Source organism: Triticum dicoccoides, chromosome 3B (genome assembly GCF_002162155.2).
Source record: "Triticum dicoccoides isolate Atlit2015 ecotype Zavitan chromosome 3B, WEW_v2.0, whole genome shotgun sequence".
NCBI lineage: Eukaryota > Viridiplantae > Streptophyta > Magnoliopsida > Poales > Poaceae > Triticum > Triticum dicoccoides.
Window position 1 is genome coordinate 27,721,954 of NC_041385.1, and position 11,135 is coordinate 27,733,088.

Here is an 11,135-nt window from a genome sequence, read left to right on the forward strand (position 1 = left end):
ACTCTATGTGCTTCACTTATATTTTTTGAGCTTGATAGTTTTTGCTCTAGTGCTTCACTTATATCTTTTAGAGCACGGTGGTGTCTTAATTTTATAGAAATTGCTAGTCTCTCATACTTCACTTATATTATTTTGAGAGTCTTGTAGAACAGCATGGTATTTTCTATGGTTACAAAGTTGGTCCTAGAATGATGAGCATCCAAGTTGGGTATAATAAAAACTATCATAGAAAAAGAATTGGATGCTATGATCAACTTGATGCTTGATAATTGTTTGGAGATATAAAGGTAGTAATGTTAGGGTCATGCTAGTGGGTAATTATGAAATTGAGAAATACTTTTGTTGAAGTTGGCAAGTCCCGTAGCATGCACGTATAGTAAAAGTTGTGTGACAAATTTATTGCATGAGGTGCTCTTTTGAGTGTCTTCCTTATGAGTGGCAGTCGGGGACGAGCGATGGAATTTTTTCCTACCAATCTATCCCTCTTGGGGCATGTGTAGTAGTACTTTGCTTCGAGGGCAAAGTAGACTTTTGCAATAAGTATATGAGTTCTTTTTTGACTAATGCGAGTCCATGGACATATGCACACTTATCCTTCCACTTTGCTAGCTTTTCTTATTACCGGCAACTCTCGCCGGTATTGAACCCTTTATTTACCTTCCTCAAAACAGCCACCATACCTACCTATTATGGCATTTCCGTAGCCATTCCGAGATATATTGCCATGCAACTTTCCACCGTTCCGTTTATTATGACACGTTTCATCATTGTCATATTGCTCTTTGCATGATCATGTAGTTGACATCGTATTTGTGGCAAAGCCACCTTCATAATCTTCAAACATGTCGCTCTTCATTCATTGCATATCCCGGTACACCTCCGGAGGCATTCACATAGAGTCATATCTTGTTCTAGCTTGAGTTGTAGTTTTTGAGTTGTAAATCCATAAAAGTGTGATGATTTTCATTATTAGAGCATTGTCCTAGTGAGGAAAGGATGATGAAGACTATGATTCCCCCACAAGTCGGGATGAGGCTTCGGGCTTTATAAAAACAAAAGAGGCCAAAGATGCCCACCAAAAATAAAGAAAAAAAGAAAAAGAAAAAAAAGAAAGAAAAAAAAGAGAAAAAGAAAAAGAAGAAGAAGAAAAAATATAAAAAGAGAGAAAAAGAGAGAAGGGACAATTGCTACTATCTCTTTTTCCACACTTGTGCTTCAAAATAGCACCATGATCTTCATGATAGAGAGTCTCATATGTTGTCACTTTCATATACTAATGGGAATTTTTCATTATAGAACTTGGCTTGTATATTCCAATGATGGGCTTCCTCAAAGTGCCCTAGGTCTTCGTGAGCAAGCAAGTTGGATGCACACCCACTTAGTTTCTTTTGTTGAGCTTTCATATATTTATAACTCTAGTGCATCTGTTGCATGGCAATCCCTAATCACTCACATTGATATCTATTGATGGGCATCTCCATAGCCCGTTGATACGTCTAGTTGATGTGAGACTATCTTCTCCCACTTTTTGTCCTCACAACCACCACCATTCACCACCATAGTGCTATGTCCATGGCTTGCGGTCATGTATTGCGTAAGAATTGAAAAAGCTGAAGCGCATTAAAAAGTATGAAACAATTGCTCGGCTCGTCATCGGGGTTGTGCATGATGGGAGTATTTTGTGTAATGAAAATGAAGCATGGCCTAACTATATGACTTTGTAGGGATAAGCTTTCTTTGGCTATGTTATTTTGATAGGACATGATTATTTGTTAGTATGCTTTGAAGCATTATTATTTTTATGTTTTATAAGCTTTTATCTTGAATCATTTGGATCTGAACATTCATGCCACATTAAAGAAAATTACATTATGAATTATGCTAGGTAGCATTCCACATCAAAAATTCTTTTTTTATCATTTACCTACTCGAGGACGAGCAGGAATTAAGCTTGGGGATGCTTGATACGTCTCCAACGTATCTATAATTTTTGATTGTTCCATGCTATTATATTACCCCTTTTGGATGTTTATGGGCTTTATTTTATACATTTATATCATTTTTGGGACTAACCTACTAACCGGAGGCCCAGCCCATATTGCTGTTTTTTTTGCCTATTTCAGTATTTCGAAGAAAAGGAATATCAAACGGAGTCCAAACGGAATGAAACCTTCGGGAGCGTGATTTTTGGAACGAACAACATCCGGAGAGCTTGGAGTGCAAGTCAAGAAGCTCCCGAGGACCCCACGAGATAGGGGGCCGCGACCCCCCCCCCCCCTGTAGGGCGCGCCCCCTGTCTCATGGGCCCCTCGGGCGGCCACCGACGTACTTGTTCCTCCTATATATACCTACGTACCCCGAAAACATCCAGGAGCACCACGAAACACAATTTCCACCGCCGTAACCTTCTATATCCGCGAGATCCCATCTTGGAGCCTTCACCGGCACTCTGCCGGAGGGGGAATCGACCACGGAGGGCTTCTACATCAACATCCTTGCCCCTCCTATGAGTTGTGAGTAGTTTATCACAGACCTACGGGTCCATAGTTATTAGCTAGATGTCTTCTTCTCTCTTTTTGGATCTCAATACAATGTTCTCCCCCTCTCTTGTGGAGATCTATTCGATGTAATCTCTTTTTGCGGTGTGTTTGTCGAGATCCGATGAATTGTGTGTTTATGATCAGATTTATCTATGGATAATAATTGAATCTTCTCTGAATTTTTTTATGTATGATTGAGTTATCTTTGCAAGTCTCTTCGAATTATCAGTTTGGTTTGGCCTACTAGATTGATCTTTCTTGCCATGGGAGAAATGCTTAGCTTTGGGTTCAATCTTGCGGTGTTCTTACCCAGTGACAGAAAGGGTTGCAAGACACATATAGTATTGTTGCCATCAAGGATAACAAGATGGGGTTTATATCATATTGCATGAGTTTATCCCTCTACATCATGTCATCTTGCTTAGTGTGTTACTCTGTTTTTATGAACTTAATACTCTAGATGCAGGCAGGAGTCGGTCGATGTGTGGAGTAATAGTAGTAGATGCATGCAGGAGTCGATCTACTTGTTGTGGACGTGATGCCTATATACATGATCATGCCTAGATAATCTCATAACTATGCGCTTTTCTATCAATTGCTCGATAGTAATTTGTTCACTCACCGTAATACTTATGCTATCTTGAGAGAAGCATCTAGTGAAACCTATGGCCCCCGGGTCTATCTCTTATCATATTTGCTTTCAATCTACTTTTATTTGCATCTTTACTTTTTGCATCTATATTATAAAATTCCAAAAATATATTTACCTTATCATACTTTCAGATCTCACTTTCGCAAGTGGTCGTGAAGGGATTGACAACTCCTTTATTGCGTTGGTTGCGAGTTCCCAGTTTGTTTGTGTAGGTGCATGGGGCTTTTGAGGAGCCTCCTACTGGATTGATACCTTGGTTCTCAAAACTGAGGGAAATACTTACGCTGCACTTGCTGCATCACCCTCTCCTCTTCGGGGAAAACCAACGCTAGCAAGACGTAGCATTTGTCTTCAAAGCCATCGTGTTTTGAAGACTTTCATAAAAATTGTCTATTCACCCCCCCTCTAGTCGATAACTAGCACTTTCAATTGGTATCAAAGCAAGGTACTTCCTTATTTTGTGTGATTCGGTTTAACCACCTGGAGTTTTAGCTATATCGACTGCAGGGATAATCAAGGTCTCCGCTGCGTGCCCCTCTTTGATGGCACTGACTACCCCTACTGGAAGAACAAGATGCACATGCATCTTGAAGCCATTGATGTCGATCTCTGGTATGTCGTCAAGACTGGCGTTCCCAAAGTCGGTGAAGGTGTCACCGCTGCTAATGTCAAGAGATTTGCGCAATTGGACTCAACCACCAAGAACATCATCTGTGGTCATCTGACCAAAGGGCAGTATGGTCGTGTGAGTGCACTGGAAACTACAAAGCTGGTCTGAGACTGGCTGTCCAAGGTCAACGAAGGCGTCTCAACTCAGAGAGACTCAAGAATTGATGTTTTTCGCAATCTCTTCAACCGCTTCAAGAGAAATGACAATGAGAATGTCCATCTCACATTCGATCGCTTGACTGATATCACCAATGAGCTTCGTGCTCTCGGCGCTACTGGGATCACCAAGCATGAGATCGTGAAGAAGCTCCTAAGATCACTTGACAGCTCGTTTGACACCTTAGCCCTGATGATACAGGAACGCCCGGACTTCAAAGATCTCGATCCGTCAGACATACTTGAGAGGCTCAACACACATGAGTTCCAGCTATCTGATAAGCGTGATATCTATGGTCCCAACTATGGCCGAACCCGTGCCCTGAAGGCAAAAGCTGTTTCCTCATCTGAAGAAGAATCTGACTTTAGCTCTGGTGATCCTGAAGAGCTTGGGAAAGAGCTTGCAATGCTTGTGAGAAAGTTCCAGAAGTTCTCCAAGAAGAATCAATTCAGCAAGCCTTCAAGATCTAGCTCAAAGAGCGATGAGGCTTCATCACGTGACTACAAGAAGAGAACTTGCCACTACATTTCTGAGTGTCCTCAGTGGGATAAGGAATCGAAGAAGAAGAAGAAAAGCAAGGATTACCTTATCTGGTTGAAATGTAATATATATATATATATATATATATATATATATATATATATATATATATATATATATATATATAATTGTAATTGGAGCTTTTTCTATCAAACTTACTATGTGCCAACCATTCTTCTTGTAGTGTCGCCTTCAGTGTCATTTGAGCTGAATATTTTTGTTAGACCGAAATCTGAAATTTTTGGATTCATTTCGCTGTCTAGGAGAATGTTGCTTGGTTTAAGATCTCGATGTATGACAAGCAATCGAGAGTGCTTATGTAAGTAATGGAATCCATGTGCTACTCCTTCAATTATTTCTAATAGTTTTGTCCAACCTGTAAAGCTCTTTTATACTCATCTGCACATCAATTAGATACTTAGTATACGGCGAAAAGCGCCCACATAAATTAAACAACATATTCACATAACTGATATAAATAGCATTTTTCAGTATTATTTAGTTCTTTTGATGCAACACAACCACAGAAAATAATTAAGGCAAATTAAGAAATGCAAATGCATACCAAAGATGAAGATGTCTAGGCTTTTGTTTGGCAAGTATTTGTGGACCAATATTTTCTCCTCTTCTTGGGAGCAACATCCCAAGAACCTAACCAAATTTGTGTGCTGGAGTTTGGCTATGAGCTGGACTTCATTTTTAAACTCAGTGAAACCCTGTCCTGAATGTGAAGCAAGTCTCTTAACCACTATCTCCAACCCATCTGAAACACGGCAACCTTTTTTCAGCTGATTTTGCATGGGTCAATTAATACTTACTCCCTCCATCTGAAAAAGGTTGTCCCTCAAATGAATGTATGTAGCACCAAGTTAGTGATACATACATCTATTTGAGGGATAAGTTTGGGAAAGATTTTTTGGAAGAAGGGAGTACTTTGAAACGACCAACGCACCCATCATCGTGCACTGAAAGGCACATTACTTTGGAACGATCAACACACACTCAGACTTTTGAATGTGGGAGTCCTATTTTTTTGTTCTTTCGAATCACTAGATAATTGTCAATGCGTTACAATGGGAGCATAATTTGTACTCCCTCTGATCTAAAAAACTGTCGTGGCTTTAGTTCAGCTTTAGTTTAAATTCAATCTGAAGCCACGACACCTTTTTTGGATCATAAGAAGTACATTTGTATTGATTTTTTAGTGAATTTGTGTAGGTAATCATCATGATTACAAGCCATTTTATTGTTAATGTGATTAAAAGTTTTTTTAAAAGCTTTAAAGTTAAGGTGGTTTTCATGCAAAACTGATGAGGAAAAGCCAAAGATGGGATCAGAAAATAAAAATAGGAACTACGGATGAAAGGGTGGACGAATAAATGAGCTAGAGAGAACACTATTTTTAAAAGTAGGAGAGATTCTCTTTCTTATCATGCCGGCTAGCGAGGATAGAAGCTTGGTTTTGTGTGTGTGTGTGTGTGCGCGCGCGCGCTAAATTTCTAGCTTTAAGTTTAATCTGTTATCGTTCCATTTCATAGTGCTTTATGATTCATGCGTCATGCATAGGGTACATTTCCTTCTGTTTGAATTACTACCATTTATTAAACAGTCAGGATGACTGGAATACCAAGGTTAGTGGGCGGCGACATAATACCCAAGCGGCGCAAAACGAGACTTGTTATGCACCTCTTTATTTGACTCTCTTCTCTCATGACATGAACTAAAAAAGAGGTTAAGCATAACAATGTTGACTAATGTTTTGTGGGAGCAGCTATAGCGCGCCCATTGCGGGCGCTAAGGGAGTGATCCCTCACGTTGGGTAGGCCGGCCCAATACATTGGATCGCTATAGCTCCTATAGTGTAACGTAGCTTTGATTTGTGGTGTTTTTCCTTCTGTGTTTTTTCCTACAACAAAATAAACTAAAAAAATTCCAGATTTGTCTCTTAATTTATTAGAATATCCGAGAACTAAAAAAGTTTCATGAGTTTCAAAAACTTTTGCGTTTCCAAAAAATGATCAAGAATTTGAAAAAAAATTCATGAATTCAAAAATTGTTTATTAATTGCAAAAATTGTTTGCGAATTAAAAAGTTGTTCATGGATTAAAAGATAAATTGTGAATTCAAAATTTACCGATTCAAAAAATGCTCGTGAATATAATATTGTTTGCGGATTAGACCAAATGTTTGTGGATTTTAAAAAATGTTCGTAAATTTACAATTTAATCACGAAATTCAAAACAAAAATTATGTGCATTGAAGTTTTTTTGAAAATTAACATTTTTTAACATTTATTGAAATTGTCTACTATTTTTTGAAATTCTAAAAAATGTGAAAAAATGCGAATATTGTTTTGTTGAAACGATTTTTTTAACATGAACAAAATTTGAAATCCTGAAAAGTTCTGAAAAAATGTATTTCCCAAAAAATCTGAAATTTATTGATATTTTTGAATTTTTTAAAAAGGAAAAACATCTAGAAAACAGGAAAAATGAGTGAAGAAAAAAAATACTTCTAGAAGATTCCTAAAACCAGTCAGGAACCTTCCAAAAGCGCCTAAAACTAGTCGCGGTAGTTTGCTCGCTCGCTTCGCTTTTATTCCTCAAATGCCGGCCCCCTCTACCTGCACTAGAATCCTTAATTAACGTTGAGCGATACATATCAGGTGACTGAGATCGCTGAGATGGCGAGGGAACGACCTGTACATTTCCGAAAAATTTGTAGATCACAAAATAATGCTGCTCATGCTATGGCAGCTCTAGGTCGTAGTCACCAACGCACTGCTTGTTGGTTAGCAAACTCCCCAAAGGAGATTAGTATTATTATTTCAAACGATTGTAATGCCCTGGTTGATTAAATGATATGCTTTCCCCCGCAAAAAAGAAAAAGAGATAAACTTGCGATCATGTCCTATTTAGATGCATTATTGTAGTTTGCATGCAGCATGCGTGATCCCGCACTAATTTCAATCAATTTACTTCCTAATAACTGTTCCTATAACTCAGGGCATATCAAATTGATTAGGTGACATGCTTTTCATGCATGCGATTTGCTTCCATACAATTTTTTTTCCATCCTTATTTTGGATGAAACTTTAATTTCCTTCTACACGTGACCTTTTTTTGGCCAGCCTATGAATTTGTTTCCATGGAAAATACAGATTGCTTCCATCAGGTTAGAATTTGTATACTTCAGTCAGCCGAAATTTTTGCTTCCACAGCAACTCACGATCGTTTTGATAATTTGTTTCCATTCAACACTGCTTTAAAATGATTAGAATTTGCCTCCGAAGCAACTGGAAATTACTTACATCTGGTTGAAATTTTGTGCTTCGTTCGTTTGCACAAAGTGCTTCTAAGACAACCAGCAATCACTTCAATCTAGTTAGAATTTGTGTATTTCAGTCGTCGGTAAAATATTGCTTCCACTGTAAACAGGGATTGCTTCGATCTATTTATAACTTGATAGTTTCAACAGATCATATAAATTGCTTCCATGGCCACAACAACCAGAATTGTTTACAATTGTAGTTTGACAACAACAACGTAGCTGTGTCGGTTAAATTGGTACTTTGATTCCGAAGCAGTTGGTATTTGCATCCAATGAAATGATAATTTGCTTCCAAAGAATGTGGAACTTGTATCTATAAAAATGAATATTTGCTTCCATACAACAGAAATAATGCATATGATCAGGATTTGCTCAAGGATATACGGTTTGTTCCTAAATCGTTATGATACTCTTTTTCATATCGACAAAGCTAATTTCCAGTCGGCTGGATTTTTGCAACAGACCCGAACGCTCTGGATGCCGTCCGTTATAGATCGTGCGACCATCGCGCACCAAAACATGTAGTTCACTAATATTTACAAGCCTTTGCCACCGCCTAGTGAAAAAACTGCTTCGTCCGTCTCTCTTCTTCGAATCCCCACACAGCGTCCTCCCAACCCGGCCGCCGCGGAAGAAGCCGCCGCAGTCCGAGCACTCTTCGAAAGCCTCCTCCAGGAGCACGACCATCCCGTCCGCTTGGCCGGCCTGCTCCTCGTCTCCCCCCACGCTCCCCACCACGGGCGCTGAGACCGAGTCATCCGGCGAGGACGAGACGGCATCTGAATCCGGCGACTCCTGCCGCCCCGCGCGCGCCCGCCGCGACCTGAGGTGAGTGTGTGAGTGGTTTCCGATGCACTAGTCTCTCTCCATATTTTCTTCGATCCGGTGCTAGCTGATCTGATCCCGACGATTGTCTCTGTTGTTGTCCGCGAGGGGCCGGGTGAGTGGGGTGCGCAGTGGACGGAGTTCGTCTCGTGGGAGCCCAGGGCGTTCGTCTACCACAAGTTCCTGGTAATCACTAATGCTTCCCATCTTGCCCCTCTTCAACATTCAAAATCACTGCTGCTGGCATGGTTTATTCGTTCCTGTACCTGCCCCCGCATGCACATTGTTATGCCTATGTAAAGACTAGATTATTGTAGGCTCCATCTCGTATCATCTCAAATTTTGGATGAATTATGTGTGTGTTTTTTGGTGAAATGCGGGCCGGCTTTCTGAATTGCACTTTTGTCTAGAAATGAGACGGCGCTGGACTATCACTTGGTAGAAATGAGTTTGACAGTGATTAATGGAAACATGTTGTTTTTGCTGCACTTCTGTTTTTTGTATTTTGGGATCTTGGCTGGACTGCATGCCATTGTATCCGGGAAAGGAAAGATTGTAGTGATATTTTTACTGGCTTTAGTTCTACATTCACTGGAGCTCATGTATGGTCGGTTATTACCTGATCTATTATGGAAGAATGGGAATGTAGACGGTGTGAACAAGTACTTGTCAAATCTTGGCAACCAGGTCTTGCTCGACATACTTGTAGCCCACGCCCTTGGCGTCCAGCGCCATGCACACATGTGCAATGAACGGGCTCAGCCATAGGCCCAACAGCTTCACGTCTCCTTCGACACTCGCCATTGTTGTCGTTTGTTTCCTCCCTTCTCTCCTTGTTGATCTCCTGCTCCTGGTCCTCTTCCAGTCGGACTAATAGCTTCGCCTTTTTGCTGGTGGTTAACTACTTTTATATTGCTTCAGTACTGTTAACGCGCATCATCTTGTGAGCTGCTCCCTCCGTCCCATAATGTAAGACTTTTTGACTCTAGTGTAGTGTCAAAAAATGTCTTACATTATGAGATAGAGGGAGTAGGTTGCAACTGGTAACTACTCGAAATTTTCTCCATGGAATTTCTTGGACGAGGGTGATTGTTGTTTGACACTTGTCTCCTCCATATGTTTCTGGCACACTCCTGACTTGACTCTCAAATCTGAAGCTTAAACATGTTACTACTAGTTTCAGACTTTTGTCAAAGGAGGATAATGGACTTGAAGTGATTGCAGATTTCTTAGCAAGATCAGACAGACAAAAAGAAAGGTTCAGACAAGATACAACATGGGTGTCAAGGTGCGCATAGGTGCATTCACAAAGAGAATTCTGAAGCTTCATGGCGTGCCCCACCAGACCACGTTGTCGACGAGTGCGTCCGTCACCACTCCCTCTGCCATCATGGCTCACATTTTTTGTTCTACAACAGTTGATGTAGCGTCTTTCATTGAATCTTCCACTGTTCAGATTACCAACACGACTCTTATGTAATTATCATGGTGCTAATTCTATAGTTATCAGGGTGCTAATGATATATTTATCACACTTGCTTATGGTAAAATTACCATGTTGAATTTTTCAATGGAGACATATATGTTTTTAACAGGTGTATGATGGTCTGTGGTAACTTACACTTGGGATTAATGAGACATACCTCAATATCTTCTGTGTAAATATCATGGTAACTTACGCATCATAGAAATGATAACTTACATACAATACTGTAGTAAATTTTGACACTGAAAACATCCCTCCCGTAACTTCCAAATAAATAACCTGGCAATACACGCATCATAGTACTTGATCACTCACGCATAAATACCCGTGTAAAAATACCCCCCGATAATTTCCTGATAACTTTGAGGGAAGTGGTGTTGATGAAATATCCCCAGTTACTCTGATGTGAACAACATGGTAACTCAGACATCAGAGACCCGATAACTTATGCACCCCGGTCCTGGTAACTTTGGCGAGAAGGGGTGCTGAAATATACCCCCAATAATTTACGCACCGCAAACATGATAACTTTTCCCTCCGCCGGAGGGAGGGGTTGTGATGAAATATACTCTCGATAACTTCTGTGTAAATATGATGATAGTTTACGCATCACTGTCCTGATAACTTTTACGCAAATAACATGATAACTCATACATCATGGACATGATAAATTATGTACCCAGTCCTGGTAACTTTGTCGGTGGGGGTAGGCGTGGGGGGATTCGTTGAAACATACCACGGTAACTTCCATGCAAATAACATGATAAATCACACATCGTAGACATGATAAATTATGTACCCAGTTCTGGTAACTTTGTCGGTGGGGGTAGGGGTGGGAGGAGTTGTTGAACCATAGCACGATAACTCTTATGCAAATAACATGATAACTCACACATCGCAAACTTGATAACTTATGTACCCGATCCTGGTAATATG

At 40.1% G+C, this 11,135-nt stretch overlaps 1 long non-coding RNA gene across 1 annotated transcript; it reads left to right on the forward strand.

Moving 5' to 3' along the window:
- Positions 1-8,808: 8,808 nt before the first annotated feature.
- LOC119280595 lies at positions 8,809-10,307 on the forward strand. Its single transcript, XR_005138116.1, has 2 exons — positions 8,809-8,899; positions 9,938-10,307. It is a non-coding gene; the product is annotated as an uncharacterized LOC119280595 (long non-coding RNA).
- The last annotated feature ends 828 nt before the right edge of the window (positions 10,308-11,135 follow it).